The sequence below is a fragment of the Panulirus ornatus genome, chromosome 36 (genome assembly GCF_036320965.1).
Source record: "Panulirus ornatus isolate Po-2019 chromosome 36, ASM3632096v1, whole genome shotgun sequence".
Classification (NCBI taxonomy): Eukaryota; Metazoa; Arthropoda; class Malacostraca; order Decapoda; family Palinuridae; genus Panulirus; species Panulirus ornatus.
The window spans coordinates 5725720-5750880 of NC_092259.1; the positions used below are offsets into that span (position 1 = coordinate 5725720).

The 25161-nt window shown below is 42.3% G+C and overlaps 1 protein-coding gene across 2 annotated transcripts in view; it reads right to left on the minus strand.

Annotated features, from left to right (window-relative positions):
- The window catches only part of Prp3 (pre-mRNA processing factor 3), a 120624-nt gene extending 96598 nt beyond the window's left edge, over window positions 1–24026 (minus strand). For both annotated transcript variants that reach the window (XM_071683233.1, XM_071683231.1), the window contains exon 1: window positions 23900–24026. The gene's annotated coding sequence lies outside the window, so the exon portion shown is untranslated. The remainder of the gene's footprint in view (window positions 1–23899) is intronic.
- Between the last annotated feature and the right edge of the window lie 1135 nt (window positions 24027–25161).

Here is a 25161-nt window from a genome sequence, read left to right on the forward strand (position 1 = left end):
GCCTCGCAACCATATAATATTGTTGGAACCACTATTCCTTCAAACATACCCATTTTTGGTTTCCGAGATAATGTTCTCGCCTTCCACTCATTTTTCAATGCTCCCAGAACTTTCGCCGCCTCCCCCACCCAGTGACTTACTTCCGCTTCCATGGTTCCATCCGCTGCCAAATCCACTCCCAGATATCTAAAACACTTTACTTCCTCCAGTTTTTCTGCATTCAAACTTACTGCCAAACTGACTTGTCCCTCAACCCTACTGTACCTAATAACCTTCCTCTTATTCACATTTACTCTCAGCTTTCTTCTTTCACACACTTTACCAAACCCAGTCGCCAGCTTCTGCAGTTTCTCACCCGAATTAGCTACCAGCGCTGTATCATCAGCGAAAAACAACTGACTCACTTCCCAAGCTCTCTCATCCACAACAGACTGCATACTTGCCCCTCTCTTCAAAACTCTTGCATTCACCTCCCTAACAACCCATTCCTTAAACAAATTAAACAACCATGGAGACATCACGTGCCCCTGTCGCAAACCTACATTCACTGAGAACCAATCACTTTCCTCTCTTCCTACTCGTACACATGCCTTACATCCTCGATAAAAACTTCTCACTGCTTCTAACAACTTGCCTCCCACACCATATATTCGTAATACCTTCCACAGAGCATCTCTATCAACCCTATCATATGCCTTCTGCTGATCCATAAATGCTACATACAAATCCATCTGTTCCTCTAAGTATTTCTCACATACATTCTTCAAAGAAACACTTGATCCACACACCCTCTACTACTTCTGAAACCACACTGCTCTTCCCCAATCTGATGCTCTGTACATGCCTTCACCCACTCATATAATTTCCCACGAATACTCAACAAATTTATACAACTGTAATTTGAACATTCACCTTTATCCCCTTTATCTTTGTACAATGGCACTATGTATGCATTCCTCCAATCCTCAGCCACTTCACTATGAACCATATATAAACTGAATATCTTTAACAAGAACCATATATACACTGAAAATCGTTAACAAGAACCATATATACACTGAAAATCCTTAACAAGAACCATACATACAGTGACTATCCTTAACAGCGAATGAAAAACACAGCCACCCCACTTTTATCATCAAATTCCAATGCATTACCATCTAAACCCGCCGCCTTGCCTGCTTTCATCTTCCACAAAGGTTTCACTACATTTTCTCTGTTCACGAAACCATTTTGCCTAACCCCTCTCACTTGGCACACTGCCCCGACTAAAACACCCTATATATACCACGTTATCATCAAACACATCCATCAAAACTTCTAAATCTTCACTCCATTTCTTGTCTTACGCACTTTATTTACCTCCTTTTAACCATATTTTTTTCTCCCCTATAATTCAATGATACTCTCTCACCCCAACTCTTATTTGCCTCTTTTTCACCTCTTCCACCTTTTTCTTGACCTCCAGCCGCTTTCTTTTACACATCTCTCAGTCATTTCCACTACTTCCCTTCAGAAATCGTCTGAAACGCCTCTCTCTTCATTCACTAACAACCTTAATTCTTCCTCCAAAAATTCACTACCTTTTCTAATCTGCCCCTGCCTAATCAGGACACAATCAGGCCTTTATTTATTCTCGTCACCACTCCGCCACACATGAAATGACAACCCCCTTCCCCCGCATCCGCGCGAGGTAGCGCTTGGAAAAGACAAAGGCCACAATCGTTCACACTCTGTATCTAGCTGTCATGTGTAATGCACCGAAACCACAGCTCCCTTTCCACATCCAGGCCCGACAAAAACTTTCCATGGTTTACCCCATACGCTTCGCATGCCCTGGTTCAATACACTGACAGCACGTCGACCACGGTATACTACATCGCTCCAATTTACTCTATTCCTTGCACGCCTTTCACCCTCCTGCATGTTCAGGCCCCGATCACTCAAAATCTTTTTCGCTCTATCTTGCCACCTCCAATTTGGTCTCCCACTTTTCCTCGTTCCCTCCACCTCTGACACATATATCCTCTTTGTCAATCTTTCCTCTCATTCTCTCCACGTGACCAACCCATTTCAAAACACCCTCTTCTGCTCTCTCTACCACACTCTTTTTATTACCACATATCTCTCTTACCCTTTCATTACTTACTCGATCAAATCACCTCATACCACATATTGATCTCAAGCATCTCATTTCCAACACATCCACCCTCCTCAGCACAACTCTATCTATAGCCCACGCCTTGCAACCATATAATATTGTTGGAACCACTATTCCTTCAAACATACCCATTTTTGCTTTCCGAGATAATGTTCTCGCCTTCCACACATTTTTCAATGCCCCCAGAGCTTTCGCCCCCTCCCCCACCCTGTGACTCACTTCCACTTCCATGGTTCCATCCGCTGCCAAATCCACTCCCAGATATCTAAAACACTTCACTTCCTCCAGTTTTTCTGCATTCAAACTTACTTCCCAACTGATTTGTCCCTCAACCATACTGTACCTAATAACCTTGCTCTTATTCAAATTTACTCTCAGCTTTCTTCTTTCACACACTTTACCAAATCCAGTCGCCAGCTTCTGCAGTTTCACACCCGAATTATCTACCAGCGCTGTATCATCAGCGAACAACAACTGGCTCACTTCCCAAGCTCTTTCATCCATAACAGACTGCATACTTGCCCCTCTCTCCAAAACTCTTGCATTCACCTCCCTAACAACCCCATCCATAAACAAATTAAACAACCATGGAGACATCACGTACCCTAGTCGGAAACCTACATTCACTGAGAACCAATCACTTTCCTCTCTTCCTACTCGTACACATGCCTTACATCCTCGATAAAAACTTCTCACTGCTTCTAACAACTTGCCTCCCACACCATATATTCGTAATACCTTCCACAGAGCAACTCTGTCAGCCCTATCATATGCCTTCTCCTGATCCATAAATGCTACATACAAATCCATCTGTTTTTCTTAGTATTTCTCACATACATTCTTCAAAGAAACACTTGATCCACACATCCTCTACTACTTCTGAAACCACACTGCTCTTCCCCAATCTCATGCTCTGTACATGCCTTCACTCTCTCAATCAATACCCTCTCATATAATTTCCCACGAATACTCAACAAACTTATACAACTGTAATTTGAACATTCACCTTTATCCCCTTTATCTTTGTACAATGGCACTATGTATGCATTCCTCCAATCCTCAGCCACTTCACTATGAACCATATATAAACTGAATATCTCTAACAAGAACCATATATACACTGAATATCGTTAACAAGAACCATACAAACACTGAAAAACCTTAAGAAGAACCATACATACAGTGAATATCCTTAACAGCGAATGAAAAACACAGTCATCCCCTTTTTATTATCAAATTCCAATGCATTACCATCCAAACCCGCCGCCTTGCCTGCTTTCATCTTTCGCAAAGGTTTCACTACATTTTCTCTATTCACGAAACCATTTTCCCCAACCCCTCTCACTTGGCACACCGCCCCGACTAAAACACCCTATATCTACCACGTTATCATCAAACACATCCATCAAAACTTCTAAATCTTCACTTCATTTCCTTCCCAGCTGTTCTCTTGTCTTACGCACTTTATTTACCTCCTTTTAACCATATTTTTTTCTCCCCTATAATTCAATGATACTCTCTCACCCTAACTCTTATTTGCCTCTTTTCCACCTCTTCCACCATTTTCTTGACCTCCAGCCGCTTTCTTTTACACATCTCTCAGTCATTTCCACTACTTCCCTTCAGAAATCGTCTGAAACGCCTCTCTCTTCATTCACTAACAATCTTAATTCTTCCTCCCAAAATTCACTACCTTTTCTAATCTGCCCCTTCCTAATCAGGACACTCATATATATATATATATATATATATATATATATATATATATATATATATATATAGACTTTTGGATGTTAATGTGCTGAGAGGTGCAACTGGAGGGATGTCTGATCATTATCTTGTGGAGGCGAAGGTGAAGATTTGTATGGGTTTTCAGAAAAAAAGAGCGAGTGTTGGGGGGGAAGAGGATGGTGAGAGTAAGTGAGCTTGGGAAGGAGACCTGTGTGAGGAAGCACCAGGAGAGACTGAGTACAGAATGGACAAAGGTGAGAACAAAGGAGGTAAGGGGAGTGGGGGAGGAATTTAGGGAAGCAGTGATGGCTTGCGCAAAAGATGCTTGTGGCATGAGAAGCATGGGAGGTGGGTTGGTTAGAAAGAGAAGTGAGTGGTGGGATGAAGAAGTAAGATTATTAGTGAAAGAGAAGAGAGAGGCACTTGGACGATTTTTGCTGGGAAAAAATACAAATTAGAGGGAGATGTATAAAAGAAAGAGACATGAGGTCAAGAGAAAGGTGCAAGAGGTGAAAAAGAGGGCAAATGAAAGTTGGGGTGAGAGAGTATCATTAAATTTTAGGGAGAATAATAAGATGTTCTGGAAGGAGGTAAATAAAGTGCGTAAGACAAGGGAGCAAATGGGAACTTCAGTGAAGGGGGCTCATGGGGAGGTGATAACAAGTAGTGGTGATGTGATAAAGAGATGGAGTGAGTATTTTGAAGGTTTGTTGAATGTGTTTGATGATAGAGTGGCAGATATAGGGTGTTTTGGTCGAGGTGGTGTGCAAAGTGAGAGGGTTAGGGAAAATGATTTGGTAAACAGAGAAGAGGTAGTAAAAGCTTTGCGGAAGATGAAAGCCGGCAAGGCAGCAGGTTTGGATGGTATTGCAGTGGAATTTATTAAAAAAAGGGGGTGACTGTATTGTTGACTGGTTGGTAAGGTTATTCAATGTATGTATGATTCATGGTGAGGTGCCTGAGGATTGGCGGAATGCGTGCACAGTGCCATTGTATAAAGGCAAAGGGGATAAGAGTGAGTGCTCAAATTACAAAGGTATAAGTTTGTTGAGTATTCCTGGGAAATTATATGGGAGGGTATTGACTGGGAGGGTGAAGGCATGTACAGAGCATCAGATTGGGAAGAGCAGTGTGGTTTCAGAAGTGGTAGAGGATGTGTGGATCAGGTGTTTGCTTTGAAGAATGTATGTGAGAAATACTTAGAAAAGCAAACGGATTTGTATGTAGCATTTATGGATCTGGAGATGGCATGTGATAGAGTTGATAGAGATGCTCTGTAGAAGGTACTAAGAATATATGGTGTGGGAGGCAAGTTGTTAGAAGCAGTGAAAAGTTTTTATCGAGGATGTAAGGCATGTGTACGTGCAGGAAAAGAGGAAAGTGATTGGTTCTCAGTGAATGTAGGTTTGCGGCAGGGGTGTGTGATGTCTCCATGGTTGTTCAATTTGTTTATGGATGGGGTTGTTAGGGAGGTGAATGCAAGAGTTTTGGAAAGAGGGGCAAGTATGCAGTCTGTTGGGGATGAGGGAGCTTGGAAAGTGAGTCAGTTGTTGTTCGCTGATGATACAGCTCTGGTGGCTGATTCATGTGAGAAACTGTAGAAGCTGGTGACTGAGTTTGGTAAAGTGTGTGAAAGAAGAAATCTGAGAGTAAATGTGAATAAGAGCAAGGTTATTAGGTACAGTAGGGTTGAGGGTCAAGTCAACTGGGAGGTAAGTTTGAATGGAAAAAAAACTGGAGGAAGTAAAAAGTTTTAGATATCTGGGAGTGGATTTGGCAGCGGATGGAACCATGGAAGCGGAAGTGAATCATAGGGTGGGGGAGGGGACGAAAATCCTGGGAGCCTTGAAGAATGTGTGGAAGTCGAGAACATTATCTCGGAAAGCAAAAATGGCTATGTTTGAAGAAATAGTGGTTCCAAGAATGTTGTATGGTTGCGAGGCGTGGGCTATGGATAGAGTAGTGCGCAGGAGGGTGGATGTGCTGGAAATGAGATGTTTGAGGACAATATGTGGTGTGAGGTGGTTTGATCGAGTAAGTATTGTAAGGGTAAGAGAGATGTGTGGAAATAAGAATAGTGTGTTTGAGAGAGCGGAAGAAGGTGTTTTGAAATGGTTTGGGCACATGGAGAGAATGAGTGAGGAAAGATTGACCAAGAGGATATATGTGTCGGAGGTGGAGGGAACGAGGAGAAGTGGAAGACCAAATTGGAGGTGGAAAGATGGAGTGAAAAAGATTTTGAGTGATCGGGGCCTGAACATGCAGGAGGGTGAAAGGCGGGCAAGGAATAGAGTGAATTGGATCGATGTGGTATACCGGGGTCGACGTGCTGTCAATGGATTGAATCAGGGCATGTGAAGCGTCTGGGGTAAACCATGGAAAGTTCTGTGGGCCCTGGATGTGGAAAGGGAGCTGTGGTTTCGGGCATTATTGCATGACAGCTAGAGACTGAGTGTGAACGAATGTGGCCTTTGTTGTGTTTTCCTAGCGCTACCTCGCACACATGAGGGGGGAGGGGGATGTTATTCCACGTGTGGCGAGGTGGCGATGGGAATGAATAAAGGCAGACAGTGTGAATTGTGTGTATGTGTATATATGTATATGTCTGTGTGTGTATATATGTGTACATTGAGATGTATGGTATGTATATTTGCGTGTGGGGACGTGTAAGTATATACATGTGTATGGGGGTGGGTTGGGCCATTTCTTTCGTCTGTTTCCTTGCGCTACCTCGCAAACGGGGGAGACATCGACAAAGCAAAATAAATATAAATATATATATATATATATATATATATATATATATATATATATATATATATATATGTGTGTGTGTGTGTGTGTGTGTGTGTCTGTGTGTGTGTGTGTGTGTGTGTGAGAGTGGATGGGCCATTCTTTACGTTTCCTGGATCTACCTTGCTGACACGGGAAATAGCGATTAAGTATAATGAAAATAAACAAAGGGAAACAGAATCAAGTGGGGAGTGCTCAACCTCCTCGAAGGCTCAGATTGGGGTGTCTGAATGTGTGCTGATGTAACTAAGATAAGAAGAAAGAAGAGAGAGGTAGTATTTTTGAGAAAAGAAACCTGGATGTTGTGGCTCTCAGTGAAAGGAAGCTCAAGGGTAAAAGGGAAGTGTTTTTGGAAAGTCTGGGGAGTAAAGTTAAGCGTTGGTGACTGGACATGAGCTAAGGAAGGAGTAACATTTCTCCTGAAGCAGGAGTTGTGGGAGCATGTGATTGTGTAAGAAAGTAAATTCTAGATTGATGTGGGTAAAACTGAAAGTGGATGGAGAAAGATGGGTGATTATTGGTGCCTATGTACCTCTTTATGCGAAGAAAGATCTTGAGAGGCAAGTATTTTGGAAGCAGCTGAGTGAATGCGTCAGCAACTCTGATGCACAAGACCGGGCTATAATGATGGATGATTTAAATAAGAAGGTGAGTAATGTGACAGTTGAGGGCATAATCGGTGTACATGGGGTGCTCAGTGTTGTAAATGGAAATGAAGAGCTTGTGGATTTGTTCTGGAAAGATTAGTGATTGGGAATACCTGATCTAAGGAGATATATATAAGTATACGTATGTGAGTAGTAGAGATGGTAAAAGGGCATCATTGGATTACATGTTAATTGACAGGTGTGTAAAAGAGAGACTTTTGGATGTTAATGTGCTGAGAGGGGCAGGTGCATGGACGTCTGATCACTATTTTGTGGAGGTGAAGGTGAAGATTTGTAGAGGTTTTTAAAAAAGAAGAATGTTGGGGGGAAAAGAGCAGTGAAAGTAAGTGAGCTTGGAAAGGAGACTTGTGTGGGGAAGTACCAGGAGAGATTGACTGTAGAATGGCAAAAGGTGGGAGCAAATGACACCATGGGACTGGATGTGGAATGTGATGTATTTAGGGAAGCAGCGATGGCTTCAGCGAAAGATGCATGTGGCATGAGAAAGGTGGGAGGTAGGCAGATTAAAAAGAGTAGTGAGTTGTGGGATGAAGAAATAAGGTAGTTAGTGAAAGAGAAAAGAGAAGCGTTTGGAAGATACTTGCAAGAAAGTAGTGCAAATGACTGGGAAATGTTTAAAAGAAAGCAGCAGGAGGTCAAGAGAAAGGTGCAAGGGTTGAAAAAGAGGGCAAATGACAGCTGGGGTAAGAGAGTACCAATAAAGTTTAAGGAGAATCAAAAGATGCTTTGGAAGGAGGTAAATAATGTGTGTAAGACAAGAGGACAAGTGGGAACATCGGTGAAGGGGGCTAGTCGGGAGGTAATAAGAGGTAGTAGTGATGAAGCGAGAAGGAGATGGAATGAGTATTTTGAAGATTTGTTGAAGGTGTTTGATGATAAATTGGCAGATATAGGGTGTTTTGGGTGGGGTGGTGTGCGAAGTGAAAGGGTAAGGGAGAAAGGTAAGGTAAAGAGAGAAGAGGTACTGAAAGCACTGCGGAAGATGAAATCTGCCAAGGCGGCGGTTTCGGATTGTATTACACTAGAATTTATCAAATAGGGGTAACTGTGTTGTTGATTGATTGGTAAGGATATTCAATGTATGTATGGATCGTGAAAAGCTTGAGGATTGGCAGAATGTATGTATAGTGCCATTGTTCTAGGGAAACGGGATAAAGGTGAGCGTTCAAAGAACAGAGGCATAAGTTTGTTGAGTATACCTGGAAAATTACATGGAAGGGTATTGACTGAGAGGGTGAAGGCATGTACAGATCATCAGATTGGTGTAGAGCAGTGTGGTCTCAGAAGCGGTAGAGGATGTGTGGATCTGGTGTTTGCCTTAAAGAATGTATGTGAAATATATATTTAGAAAAACAGATAGATTTGTAAGTAGCATTTACGGATCTGGAGAAGGCATATGATAGGGTTGAGAGAGATGCTTTGTGGAAGGTCTTAGGAGTATATGGTGTGAGAGGTAAATTGCTAGCAGCAGTGAAAAGTTTTTACAAAGGATGTAAGGCATATGTACGAGTAGGTGGAGAGGAGAGTGATTGGTTCCCAGTGAAGGTCGGATTGCAGCATTGATATGTGATGTCCCCAAGGTTGTTTGGTTTGTTTATGGATAGGGTGGTTAGGGAGATAAATCCAAGAGATTTGGGGAGAGGGGTGAGAATACAGTTTGTTGGGGATGAGAGGGCTTGAGAGGTAGGTCAGTTGTTGTTCACCGATGATACAGCTCGAGTGGCGGATACGTGTATGAAACTGTATAAGTTGGTGACTGATTTTGGATAAGTGTGCGAAAGGAGAAAGTTGAGAATAAGTGCAAGGTTATTAGGTTCAGTAGGGTTAAAGGACAAGTTAATTGGGAAGCACCGTTCCATCCACTGATAAGTCCACTCCCAGATATCTAAAACACTTCATTTCCTCCATTTTTTCTCCATTCAAACTTGCTTCTCAATCAACTTGTCCTTCAACCCTGCGGAACTTAATAACCTTGCTCTCATTCGCACTTATTCTCAACTTTCTCCTTTCACACACTTATCCAAAATCAGTACCAACTTTTGCAGTTTCAGACACGAATCCGCTACGCGAGCTGTATTATTGGTGAACAACAACTGACCCACTTCTCACGCCCTCTCATCCTCAACAGACTGTATTCTCACCCCTCTCCCAAAACTCTTGCATTTACCTCCCTAACCACCCCAGCCATTAACAAATTAAACAACCTTAGGGACATCACATATCAATGCTGCGAACCGATCTTCACTGGGAACCAACCACTCTCCTCTCTTCCTACTCGTACATATGCCTTACAACCTTGGTACAACTTTTCACTGCTGCTAGCAACTTATCTCTCACGCCATATACTCTTAAGACCTTACACAAAACATCTCTCTCAACCCTGTCATATGCCTTTCCCAGATCCATAAATGCTGCATACAAATTCATCTGTTTTTCTAAAAAATATGTGTCAAACACATTCTTTAAGGCAAACAAACAGCTGATGCACACATCTACCACTTCGGAAACCACACTGCTCTACTCCAGTCTGATGATCTGTACATGCCTTCACCCTCTCAGTCAATACCCTCCTATGTAATTTCCCATGAATACTCAACAAACTTATGCCACTGTAGTTTGAACGCTCACCTTTATCCCCTTTCCCTTAGTACAATGGCACTATGCATGCATTCTGCCAATCCTCAAGCAGTTCACCTTGATTCATACATACAATGAATATCCTTACCAATCAATCAACAACACAGTTACCACCTTTTTTAATGGATTCTACTGTAATACCATCCAAAACCGCCGCCTTGCCAGATTTCATCTTCTGCAATGCTTTCAGTAACTCTTCTCTCTTTACCAAATCTTTCTCCCTGGCCCTCTCACTTCGCACACCACCCCACCCAAAGTACCCTCTATCTGCCACTCTTTCATCAAACACATTCAACAAACCTTCAAAATACTCATTCCATCTCCTTCTCACTTCATCTCTACCTCTTATTACCTCCCGACTTGCTCCCTTCACTGATGTTCCCATTCGTTCTCTTGTTTCACGCATGTTATTTACCTCCTTCCAAACTATCTTTTTTTTTCTCCCTAAAATCAAATGATACTCTCCCTCCCCAACTATCATTTGCCCTCTTTTTCAACCGTGGTACATTTCTCTTGACCTCCAGCTGCTTTCTTTTATACATCTAGTCATTCAATTTCTCTTCCATGGTTCCATTCGCTGCCAAATCCACTCCCAAATATCTAAAACACTTCAATTCCTCCAGTTTCCTCCATCGAAACTTACCTCCCAATTGACTTGTCCCTTAACCCTACTGAAACTAATAACCTTGCTCTTATTCACATTTACTCTCAGCTTACTTCTTTCACACACCTTTACCAAACTCAGCCACCAGCTTCTGCAGTTTCTCGCCCGAATCAGCCACCAGCGCTGTATCATCAGCAAACAACAACTGACTCACTTTCCAAGCTCTCTCATTGACAGAAGACTGCATAGTTGCCCCTCTCTCCAAAACTCTTACATTCACCTCCATAACAACCCCATCCATAAACAAATTAAACAACCATGGAGACATCACGCACCCCCCCGCCGCAAACCGACATTCATTGGGTACCAATCACTTTCCTCTCTTTCTACTCGTACACATGCCGTACGTCGTCGATAAAAACTTTTCACTGCTTCTAGCAATTTACCTCCCACACCATATACTCTTAATACATTCCACAGATCATCTCTATCAACTCTATCATATGCCTTCTCCAGATCCAAAAATGCCGCATAGAATTCCATTTGTTTTTCTAAGTATTTCTCACATACATTCTTTAAAGCAAACACCCGATCCACACATCCTCTACCACTTCTGAAACTACACTGCTCTTCCCCAATTTGATGCTCTGCATATGCTTTCACCCTCAATCAATACCCTCCCATATAATTTCCCAGGAATAGTCAACAAACTTATACCTCTGTAATTTGAAGATTCATCTTTATCCCCTATGCCTTTGGACAATGTGCATTTCGCCAATCCTCTGGCTCTTCACCATGCACCATACATACATTGAATATCCTCACCAACCAGTCAACAACACAGTCACCCCCTTTTTTAATATATTCCACTGCAGTACCATCCAAACCCGCCGCCTTGCTGACTTTCATCTTCCGCAAAGCTTTCAATACCTCTTCTCTGTTCACCAAACCATTCTCCCTAACCCTCTCACTTCGCACACCACCTCGACCAAAAACAAAGGGAAACAAAAGGAGTCAAGAGGGGAGTGCTCATTCTCCTTGAAGGCTTAGATTGGGGTGTCTAAATGTGTGTAGATGTAACCAAGATGAGAAGAAAGGACAGACAGGTAGCATGATTGAGGACAGAATCCTGGATGTTCTGGCTCTGAGTGAAATGAAGCTCAAGGGTAAAGTGGAAGAGTGGTTTGGGGAGTAAAGTTAGGCGTTGGTGAGAGGAAAAGAGCTAAGGAAGGAGTAGCACTACTCCTGAAGCAGGAATTGTGGGAATATGTGATAGAGTGTAAAAAAGTAAATTCTAAATTGATCTAGGTAAAACTTCAAGTGGCTGGAGAGAGATGGGTGACTGATTATTGGTGCCTATGCACCAGGTCATGAGAAGAAAGATCCTGAGAGGCAAGTGTTTTGGAAGCAGGTGAGTGTGTAAGCAGCTTCCTTAGACAAGAGCTAAGGAAGGAGTAGCACTACTCCTGAAGCAGGAATTGTGGTAGTATGTGATAGAGTGTTAGAAAGTAAATTCTAAATTGATCTAAGTAAAACTTGAAGAGGTTGGAGAGAGCTGGGTGATTATTGGTGCCTATGCACCATGTCATGAGAAGAAAGATCCTGAGGGGCAAGTGTTTTGAGAGCAGGTGAGTGTATAAGCAGCTTTGATGCACAAGACCTGGTTATAGTGATGGATGATTTAAATGTGAAGGTGAGTAATGTGGTAGTTCAGGTTATAATCTCTGTACATGGGGTGTTCAGTGTTGTATATGGAAATGGTGAAGAATCGGTGGATTTGTGTTCTGTAAAAAAGACTGGTGATGGGATACCTGGTTGAAAAAGAGAGATATACATAAGTATACTTATGTCAGTAGGAGAGATGGTGAAAGTGCATTATTGGATTATGTGTTAATTGATAGGCATACAAAAGAGAAACTTTTGGATGTTAACGTGCTGAAAGGTGCAGCTGGAGGGATGTCTGATCACTATCTTGTGGAGGCGAAGGTGAAGATTTGTAGAGGTTTTCAAAAAAGGAGAGAGAATGTTGGGGAGTAGAGAGTAATGAGAGTAAGTATGCTTGGAAAGGAGACTTGTGTGAGGAAATACCAAGAGAAATTGAGTGTAGAATGACAAAAGTTGAGAGCAAATGACATGAGGGGATAGGATGTGGAATGTGATGTATTTAGGGAAGCAGTGGTGGCTTCTGTGAAAGATGCATGTGGCATGAGAAAGGTGGGAGGTAGGCAGATTAGAGAGGGTAGTGAGTGATGGGATGAAGAAGTAAGGTTGTTAGTGAAAGAGAAATGAGAGGCGTTTGGAAGATATTTGCTAGAAAAAGTAGTGCAAATGACTGGGAGATGTATAAAAGAAAGTGACAGGAGGTCAAGTAAAAGGTGCAAGGGGTGAAAAAGAGAGCAAATGACAGCTGGGATGAGAGAGCATCATTCAGTTTTAGGCAGAATTAAAAGATGTTTTGGAAGGAGGTAAATAACGTGTGTAAGACAAGAGAATAAATGGGAACATCAGTGAAGGGGGCAAGTCGGGAGGTAATAACAGGTAGTGATGAAGTGAGAAGGAGATGGAGTGAGTATTTTGAAGGTTCGTTGAATGTGTCTGATGATAGATATAGGGTGTTTTGGGTGGGGTGGTGTGCAAAGGGAGAGGGTCAGGGAGAAAGGTTTGGTAAAGAGAGAAGAGGTAGTGAAAGCTTTGCCAGATGAAATCCAGCAAAGTGGCAGGTTTGGAAGGCACTGCAGTAGAATTTAATAAAATGGGGTGACTGTGTTGTTGATTGGTTGGTAAGGATATTCCATGCATGTATGGATCATGGTGAAGTCCTTGAGGATTGGCGGAATGCATGCATAGTGCTATTGTACAAAGGCAAAGGCAAAGGTAAGCATTTAAACTACAGAAGCATAGGTTTGTTGAGTATTCCAGAGAAATCATATATGAAGGGTATTGAATGAGATGGTGAAGGCATGTACAGAGCATCAGATTGGGGAAGGGCAGTGTGGTTTCAGAAGTGGTAGAGGATGTGTGGAGCAGGTGTTTACTTTGAAGAATGTTTGTGATATACTTACAAAAACAAATGGATTTGTATGCAGCATTTATGGATCTGCAGAAGGCATATGATAGGGTTGGATGCTTTGTGGAAGGTTTTAAGAGTATATGTGGGAGGTAAGTCGCTATAAGTAGTGAAATGTTTTTACCAAGGATGTAAGGAATGTGTACGAGTAGGAAGAGGGGAGAGTGATCGTTTCCCAGTGAATGTTGGTTTGCAGCAGGGATGTGTGATGTCCCCATGGTTGTTTAATTTGTCTATATAGGATGGGGTGGTTAGGGAGGTAAATGCAAGGTGTTTTGGAGAGAAGGGTGAGTATGCAGTATGTTGGGGATGAAAGGGCCTGAGAAGTGAGTCAGTTGTTGTTCGCCAAAGATAGAGCTCTAGTGGCTGATTTGTGTGTGAAACTGAAATTGGAAAGGAGAAAGTTGAGAGTAAATCTAAATAAGAGTAAGGTTATTAGGTTCAGTAGGTTTCAGGGACAAGTTAACTGGGATGTGAGTTTCAATAGAGAAAAATTTGAGGAAGTGAAGTGTTTTAGATATCTGGGAGTGGACTTAGCAGTGGATGGAACTATGGAAGTAGTGAGTCACAGGGTGGGGGAGGGCACGAAGGTTCTGGGAGCGCTGACGAATGTGTAAAAGGAGAGAATATTATCTTGGAGAGCAAAATTGGGTATGTCTGAAGGAAGAGTGGTTCCAACAATGTTATATGGTTGCGAGGCATGAGCTATAGATAGGGTTGTACAGATGACGGTGGATGTACTGGAAATGAAATGTTTGAGGACAATATGTGGTATGAGGCAGTTTGATCAAGTAAGTAATGAAAGGGTAAGAGATGTGTGGAAATAAAAAGCAATGTGGTTGAGAGAGCAGAAGAGGGTCTCCCACTTCTCGTTGTTCCCTCCACCTCTGACACATATATCCTCTTGGTCAATCTTTCCTCACTCATTCTCTCCATGTGACCAAACCATTTCAAAACACCCTTTCCTGTTCTTTCAACCACACTCTTTTTATTTCCACACATCTCTCTTACCCTTACATTACTTACTCGATCAAACCACCTCACACCACATATTGTCCTCAAACATCTCATTTCCAGCACATCCACCCTTCTGTGCACAACTCTATCCACAGCCCACGCCTTGCAACCATACAACATTGTTGGAACCACTATTCCTTCAAACATACCCATTTTTGCTTTCCTAGATAATGTTCTCGACTTCCAAACATTGTTCAAGGCTCCCAGGATTTTCGCCCCCTTCCCCACCCTATGATTCACTTTCGCTTCCATTGTTCCATCCGCTGCCAGATCCACTCCTAGATGATATCTAAAACACTTTACTTCCTCCAGTTTTTCTCCATTCAAACTTACCTCCCAATTGACTTGACCCTCAACCCTACTGTACCTGATAACCTTGCTCTTATTCACATTTACTCTTAACTTTCTTCTTTCACACACTTTACCAAACTCAGTCACCGGCTTCTGCAGTTTCTCACATGAATCAGCCACCAGCGATGTATCATCAGCGAACAACAACTGACTCACTTCCCAAGCTCTCTCATCCAGAACAGACTGCATACTTGCCCCTCTTTCCAAAACTCTTGCATTCACCTCCCTAACAACCCCATCCATAAACAAATTAAACAACCATGGAGACATCACACACCCCTGCTGCAAACCTACATTCACTGAGAACCAATCACTTTCCTCTCTTCCTACACGTACACATGCCTTACATCCTCGATAAAAACTTTTCACTGCTTCTAGCAACTTGCCTCCCTCACCATATATTCTTAAAACCTTCAACAGGGCATCTCTATCAACTCTATCATATGCCTTCTCCAGATCCATAAATGCTACATACAAATCCATTTGTTTTTCTAAGTATTTCTCACATACATTCTTCAAAGCAAACACCTGATCCACTCATCCTCTACCACTTCTGAAACCACACTGCTCTTCCCCAATCTGATGCTCTGTACATGCCTTCACCCTCTCAATCAATACCCTCCCACATAATTTACCAGGAATACTCAACAAACTTATAACTCTGTAATTTGAGCACTCACTCTTATCCCCTTTGCCTTTGTACAATGGCACTATGCACGCATTCCGCCAATCCTCAGGCACCTCACCATGAATCATACATACATTGAATAACCTTACCAACCAGTCAACAATACAGTCACCCCCTTTTTAATAAATTCCACTGCAATACCATCCAAACCTGCTGCCTTGCCGGCTTTCATCTTCCATAAAGCTTTAACTACCTCTTCTCTATTTTCTTTTTCTTTTTTGCTTTGTTGCTGTCTCCCGCTGTTTGCGAGGTAGCACAAGGAAACAGACGAAAGAAATGGCCCAACCCACCCCCATACACATGTATATACATACGTCCACACACGCAAATATACATACCTACACAGCTTTCCATGGTTTACCCCAGACGCTTCACATGCCCTGATTCAATCCACTGACAGCACGTCAACCCCGGTATACCACATCGATCCAATTCACTCTATTCCTTGCCCTCCTTTCACCCTCCTGCATATTCAGGCCCCGATCACACAAAATCTTTTTCACTCCATCTTTCCACCTCCAATTTGGTCTCCCACTTCTCCTCGTTCCCTTCACCTCCGACACATATATCCTCTTGGTCAATCTTTCCTCACTCATTCTCTCCATGTGACCAAACCATTTCAAAACACCTTCTTCTGCTCTCTCAACCACGTTCTTTTTATTTCCACACATCTCTCTTACCCTTACGTTACTTACTCAATCAAACCACCTCACACCACACACTGTCCTCAAACATCTCATTTCCAGCACATCCATCCTCCTGCGAACAACTCTGTCCATAGCCCACGCCTCGCAACCATACAACATTGTTGGAACCACTATTCCTTCAAACATACCCATTTTTGCTTTCCGAGATAATGTTCTCGACTTCCACACATTCTTCAAGGCTCCCAGGATTTTCGCCCCCTCCCCCACCCTACGATTCACTTCCGCTTCCATGGTTCCATCTGCTGCCAGATCCACTCCCAGATATCTAAAACACTTTACTTCCTCCAGTTTTTCTCCATTCAAACTTACCTCCCAATTGACTTGACCCTCAACCATACTATACCTAATAACCTTGCTCTTATTCACATTTACTCTTAACTTTCTTCTTTCACACACTTTACCAAACTCAGTCACCAGCTTCTACAGTTTCTCACATGAATCAGCCACCAGCGCTGTATTATCAGCAAACAACAACTGACTCACTTCCCAAGCTCTCTCATCCACAACAGACTTCATACTTGCCCCTCTTTCCAAAACTCTTGCATTTACCTCCCTAACAACCCCATCCATAAACAAATTAAACAACCATGGAGACATCACACACCCCTGCCGCAAACCTACATTCACTGAGAACCAATCATTTTCCTCTCTTCCTACACGTACACATGCCTTACATCCTCGATAAAAACTTTTCACTGCTTCTAACAACTTGCCTCCCACACCATATATTCTTAATACCTTCCACAGAGCATCTCTATCAACTCTATCATATGCCTTCTCCAGATCCATAAATGCTACATACAAATCCATTTGCTTTTCTAAGTATTTCTCACATACATTCTTCAAAGCAAACACCTGATCCACACATCCTCTACCACTTCTGAAACCACACTGCTCTTCCCCAATCTGATGCTCTGTACATGCCTTCACCCTCTCAATCAATACCCTCCCATATAATTTACCAGGAATACTCAACAAACTTATACCTCTGTAATTTGAGCACTCACTCTTATCCCCTTTGCCTTTGTACAATGGCACTATGCACGCATTCCGCCAATCCTCAGGCACCTCACCATGAGTCATACATACATTAAATAACCTTACCAACCAGTCAATAATACAGTCACCCCCTTTTTTAATAAATTCCACTGCAATACCATCCAAACCTGCTGCCTTGCCGGCTTTCATCTTCCGCAAAGCTTTTACTACCTCTTCTCTGTTTACCAAGTCATTTTCCCTAACCCTCTCACTTTGCACACCACCTCGACCAAAACACCCTATATCTGCCACTCTATCATCAAACACATTCAAGAAACCTTCTTCTCTATTTACCAAATCATTTTCCCTAACCCTCTCACTTTGCACACCACCTCGACCAAAACACCCTATATCTGCCACTCTGTCATCAAACGCATTCAACAAACCTTCAAAATACTCACTCCATCTCCTTCTCACATCACCACTACTTGTTATCACCTCCCCATTAGCCCCCTTCACTGAAGTTCCCATTTGCTCCCTTGTCTTACGCACTTTATTTACCTCCTTCCAAAACATCTTTTTATTCTCCCTGAAATTTAATGATACTCTCTGACCCCAACTCTCATTTGCCCTCTTTTTCACCTCTTGCACCTTTCTCTTGACCTCCTGCCTCTTTCTTTTATACCGCTCTCACTCATTTGCATTTTTTCCCTGCAAAAACCGTCCATATATATATATATATATTTTTTTTGCTTTGCTGCTGTCTCCCACGTTTGCAAGGTAGCGCAAGGAAACAGACGAAAGAAATGGCCCAACCCACCCCCATACACATGTATATACATACACGTCCACACACGCAAATATACATACCTACACAGCTTTCCATGGTTTACCCCAGACGCTTCACATGCCCTGATTCAATCCACTGACAGCACGTCAACCCCGGTATACCACATCGATCCAATTCACTCTATTCCTTGCCCTCCTTTCACCCTCCTGCATGTTCAGGCCCCGATCACACAAAATCTTTTTCACTCCATCTTTCCACCTAAAATTTGGTCTCCCACTTCTCCTCGTTCCCTCCACCTCCGACACATATATCCTCTTGGTCAATCTTTCCTCACTCATTCTCTCCATGTGCCCAAACCATGTCAAAACACTCTCTTCTGCTCTCTCAACCACGCTCTTTTTATTTCCACACATCTCTCTTACCCTTACGTTACTTACTCGATCAAACCACCTCACACCACACATTGTCCTCAAACATCTCATTTCCAGCACATCCACCCTCCTGCACACAACTCTATCCATAGCCCACGCCTCGCAACCATACAAAACTGTTGGAACCACTATTCCTTCAAACATACCCATTTTTGCTTTCCGAGATAATGTTCTCAACTTCCACACATTCTTCAAGGCTCCCAGGATTTTCGCCCCCTCCCCCACCCCATGATCCACTTCCGCTTCCATGGTTCCATCCGCTGCCAGATCCACTCCCAGATATCTAAAACACTTTACTTCCTCCAGTTTTTCTCCATTCAAACTTACCTCCCAAATGACTTGACCCTCAACCCTACTGTACCTAATAACCTTGCTCTTATTCACATTTACTCTTAACTTTCTTCTTTCACACACTTTACCAAACTCAGTCACCAGCTTCTGTAGTTTCTCACATGAATCAGCCACCAGTGCTGTATCATCAGCGAACAACAACTGACTCACTTCCCAAGCTCTCTCATCCACAACAGACTTCATACTTGCCCCTCTTTCCAAAACTCTTGCATTCACCTCCCTAACAACCCCATCCATAAACAAATTAAACAACCATGGAGACATCACACACCCCTGCTGCAAACCTACATTCACTGAGAACCAATCACTTTCCTCTCTTCCTACATGTACACATGCCTTACATCCTCGATAAAAACTTTTCACTGCTTCTAACAACTTGCCTCCCACACCATATATTCTTAATACCTTCCACAGAGCATCTCTATCAACTCTATCATATGCCTTCTCCAGATCCATAAATGCTACATACAAATCCATTTGCTTTTCTAAGTATTTCTCACATACATTCTTCAAAGCAAACACCTGATCCACACATCCTCTACCACTTCTGAAACCACACTGCTCTTCCCCAATCTGATGCTCTGTACATGCCTTCACCCTCTCAGTCAATACCCTCCCATATAATTTACCAGGAATACTCAACAAACTTATACCTCTGAAATTTGAGCACTCACTCTTATCCCCTTTGCCTTTGTACAATGGCACTATGCACACATTCCGCCAATCCTCAGGCACCTCACCATGAGTTTAGGGAATCAGTGATGGATTGCGCACAAGATGCTTGTGGCATGAGAAGAGTGGGAGGTGGGTTGATTAGAAAGGGTAGTGAGTGGTGGGATGAACAAGTAAGATTATTAGTGAAAGAGAAGAGAGAGGCATTTGGACGATTTTTGCAGCGAAAAAATGCAATTGAGTGGGAGATGTATAAAAGAAAGAGACAGGAGGTCAAGAGAAAGGTGCAAGAGGTGAAAAAGAGGGCAAATGAGAGTTGGGGTCAGAGAGTATCATTAAATTTTAGGGAGAATAAAAAGATGTTCTGGAAGGAGGTAAATAAAGTGCGTAAGACAAGGGAGCAAATGGGAACTTCAGTGAAGGGCGCAAATGGGGAGGTGATAACAAGTAGTGGTGATGTGAGAAGGAGATGGAGTGAGTATTTTGAAGGTTTGTTGAATGTGGTTGATGATAGAGTGGCAGATATAGGGTGTTTTGGTCGAGGTGGTGTGCAAAGTGAGAGGGTTAGGGAAAATGATTTGGTAAACAGAGAAGAGGTAGTAAAAGCTTTGCGGAAGATGAAAGCCAGCAAGGCAGCAGGTTTGGATGGTATTGCAGTGGAATTTATTAAAAAATATATATGTATGTATATGTATATGTGCATGTATGGGCGTTTATGTATATATATGTGTATATATGAGTGGATCTGTCCTTCTTTGTTTCCTTGTGCTACCTCGCTAATGTGAGAAATGGCAACTATAATAAGTAATGACAAATAATGTTTTTATCTTTTGTTTAATGTGGGAAATGTTAGACATGTACTGTTGTTGTAAGTCTTAATTCTCAAATTTCCCACCATTTATTTACCCAGATTTCTAACCAGCGAATCTCCTACAATCATGGAACAATCATCTTCACTCTTATTTACAAGTCACTGAGAACTGCAAATCAACTGCTCACAAGTGGGGCCAACAGAGAAGGGATTGGGAAAGTGGTCCCACGAGGAAGGGGGAGGGGAATGGCTGGATAGGTAGTTGAGGTGTGACATGAAGTTGGAGGAACTTAATGGAATGAGGGTGAGGGACCTGGCCATTTGTGGCATTCCTGGCTGTTAAGCCTTCCTGGTAGACATTCTAGTGGCTAGCAGCGATGATAAGCAACACTTGCAACACCTACATCAGCTACACGACTATGGGATTATGGAGTCCATATCAATGCCAACAAGTGTGTGTTTGGTGTCACCTCAATAAAATTTTTTGGTTATTGGGTGTCTGCAGAGGGCATCTGCCACCTGGAGGAAACTGTGGACACTATAAACAGTGTTCCATGCCCAGTGTCACCTTGGAAATTATGTAAGTTCTTGGGAATCACAAACTTTTACTACTGTTTCATCCCATGGTGTGCCAGCATCCTCAACCCCCTCCACAAAGATACCAAGAAGTATCGCTTCGCCCTCAAGAGGAACCTGGAAGCAGATGATGCCTTTAATGCAATCAAGGATGAGATCTATAAATGCAGCCTTCTTGCACACCCCGCACTAGATGCACCAAAGAACCTCTCCACGGATGCCTCCTCTTCTGCCATAAAGATCATCCTCCAAAAGCACGTCGACAAAGATTGACTACCAATTGCCCTCTTCTCTAGGAAACTCACATTGGTGGAGAACTACAGCACTTTCGACAGAGAATTACTGGCGATCTATATAGCACTTCCGGCATTCTCTGGAAGGTTAAAAGTTCCATGTTCTCATGGACCACTGACACATGCCATCACTACCAACAGTGACATGCATTCAACTTGGGTCAACCGATATCTGAGTTGCATAACTCAGTTCACCAAAGACATCTGTCATGTGAAGGGTATAAACAACCCAGTAGCCGATGCCCTCTCATGGCCTTCTGTCAATGCAGTTGTGCCCTCAGGCTCTACTGGCTACACTGTAATCACAGCTGCCCTATGGCAGGATCCCAAGTTGTTTTATCATCGTAGGTCAGCGTTGTCTCTCCAGATCATCAATGCCCCTATCCCTGGCTCTGATTTAACCATTGTGTGTGAAGCATCTCAACCCAAACCCTCTTATCCCCTAGCCACACCGAAGATAAATTTTCAATGCTCTCCACTTCCTCGCACACTCAGGTATCTATGCAATACAGCACCATCCAGGGATCAGCAGAGATGTCTGGTGCTGGGCATCCTCCTGTCTCCAGTGCCAGTGTTCCAGGGTCCACTACCACAAACTGGCCCCGCTACACCAATTTCTTCCTTCCTAAAGGTCTGATGTGGCACAAGTGGATATTGTTGGACACCTTCCCCCTTTGGATAGTAACTGCTACCCCCTGACCTGTGTCAACCATTTCTCCAGGTAGTCTGATGCTATACCCATGGCCAATACACCTGCTGAGTCCAGCACCCATGCTTTCCCCCAGGGCTGGGTCTCCAGGTTCTGAGTACCTTCTCTCTTTATCACAAACCTGAGTCATCTGTTTGAATCAACCCTTTGGGGGGCCTCCCTTGGTTTCTTGACTGTTCGTCACCATAATACGGCACATCACCCATTCTCCAATGGTACTCTCCAAAGGTTTCATCGTCAACTCAAGGCTGCAATCATGGCACAACCCCACCCTGAAGCCTGGATCAACAGCCTCCCTCCCATCTTATTTGGCATTTGTTCAGCAATGAAAAAAGACACAGGTTTCTCAGCTGGGCAACTGACCTATGAATCCACTCTCTGGCTCCCGGAGGAATTCCTCCTTCAACAATACCCTCTGAAAGGCTGTGTACTGCACTCACTGACATCCACCTTGTTTCAACTTGGTATCCCTCCATGCAGCCCATGTATGTCTCTCGGGATGCAATTCACTGACCCTCACAGCACCCATATGAAGGTCCCTTTAGAGTGTTTACGTGTACCCGAAACACTTCCCTATTAAACTCTGTAAAAAGACAGAGGTCATCTCCACTGACCACTTCAATCATGCATAACTTGACACTCCTCTCTACTCCTTGAGTTATCTCCCCTTCGGGATCTAGACATCTGGACTGCCTTTGGATTATCTCCAACCTCCCTTTATTGTGCAACAAACCTGTCCTGCAGCCAGGACACACATCAGTTCAACAAACCCCACTGTGCCAGACCAGGAACCGCTACTACCATGACGAGGAAGCTAAGACACCATTGTCTCCATAGGATCCAGACCATCACCAACAGGAAGACACACCATACCACTACTACCAAGAACACATATCAGACAACCAACGCCGGGACCATGCATCACACCATCAGGACCACGCACCTGATCACCTTCCTTTTCCAGAAACCAGCAGTAGATGTTCAGCCTCATGAAGTACCTATATTCCCCCCACCTAATCCTGGGTCCCCCTGTAGTACAATGCATTTCAGAGAATAAATCAAGATCTGCAGAGCATGATTTTGAGCATTATATTTTCTTAAAAATTATCTGAAGCAATAGTGGAGAGCGCTCTAAATATCAGGGGTTAATCAGTGAAAAGTCAAACATATAAACAAAATCAACTAAACTTGCATAAATTCTACCTCCCACAGCGGTCGAGCGTTATAGCAAAAATATACTAATGCTCATGTAGTGTGCTGCTCCAGACTAATTGTGCAATGAAGTTCTGGTAGCACAAATGGACTTATTCTATCAACTAGTTGTTCATACTCTTTGGCAGGAGAAAATTGCTCAATTATAAGCATTTCTGTACCCTCTGACTAGAATACTGAAAATCAAGGTAAATCTTAGCTACTAAGCAGGAGTGGTGAGGATTTCATAAATTCTATTGTTTTCAAACAAGACTTTTACTAACTTTACCGTCAAAGAACCCCATATTTTTCCTGATATTCATGAAATTCAAAAAGAAAAACTTAAAACAGTAGAATAAAAATTAATACTCCAAATCATCCTCAACAACTCTACCTGCACAGAACAAATTCGCTCAATGTTCAGTGTTAGATTCGGAGTGTGGCTGAATTTACAATTCCCTGTTACAGTATTGGCACATTCTCATTTCACACACATCTGCTAACGGAATATATATCGGCAAAATAACCTATATGTATTGTTTACAATATATTCCACACAATTAGCAACAGACATTCTTAACCTATGTGACGATTTTTTAGTCTAAATTCTCACTACAAGATAAAACCTGAAAATATCATTCTACAAGAACAGACAAAACTATTCACAACTTACCGGCAACCTTCTGACAGAATTCCTTAATATATAACTGCATAGAACTTAAACTTTAGGAACATTGTGGCCAAAGCCTACGTGAACTGTCCAAACGTTATTAAATACGAATTGGATAGATTTATAGTGAATAAAAACGTATGTAGAAGTGCAAAATAACATCCAATTCTTACTTGATTAACTAGGTAATTTTTAAGTCATAAGATTTTCTAAGTGAATCAAATATGCGATCATAACTTGGTATATTTTTCTGAATATATATAGTCATCCTGTATCCTTTACATGATATGGATGTTATCATCTGGTGAAAACGTTTCGCTAGAGAGTATATAATTGCATTTTCAACTGAAGATAATTTAGAAATTTTATTCTCATGATCTTACATTATGAAGTATATTTGAAGTGCCCTGTAAAACCCAATAATAAAATAATCAGTGCAGGAAAAGTAACAACTAAAGGAGCTCAATAGGTACAGTTTGTTTGAGAGTGTCGAAGAAAATGAGTGTTACGAATATTTTTATAGCTTAGGACCTCTTTTATGAGGTATTACCACTTCAGGCTGTGAGCGAGCGCTTAATTTAGTAACAGGGTAATAATGGACTTGAAGGATTTTTTTGATGGAAAGCTGAATTGACGAGACTCTACTTCAATTCGTCCACCATCTAAGATACAACCCCGCCAAACGTGAATTTCCACTTACGGGGGCAATCTTATGTATATATGTATATATATATATATATATATATATATATATATATATATATATATATATATATATATATATATCACAGGGATAGATGAGAAAGAATGTTGCCTATGTATTCCCTTGCATGTCATAGAAAACCAGTCGGGTGCTGGGTGGGAGGACAGGGGAGGGGGAGGTTAAAACCTCCCACTTGTATTACTTTCCCTGAGGAAAAGAGGTAGAAGCTAAGCATGGATTTATATTCCTCTAGGGCTCAATCATCAATGGTTAACGCTTTTTCTTAGCTCTCACAGAAAATAGAGAACATGTTTGAACCTATATATATATATATATATATATATATATATATATATATATATATATATATATATATATATATATATATATATATATTTCCCTGGGGATAGGGGAGAAAGAATACTTCCCACGTATTCCCTGCGTGTCGTAGAAGGCGACTAAAAGGGGAGGGAGCGGGGGGGCTGGAAATCCTCCCCTCTCGTTTTTTTTTTTTTTAATTTTCCAAAAGAAGGAACAGAGAATTGGGCCAGGTGAGGGTATT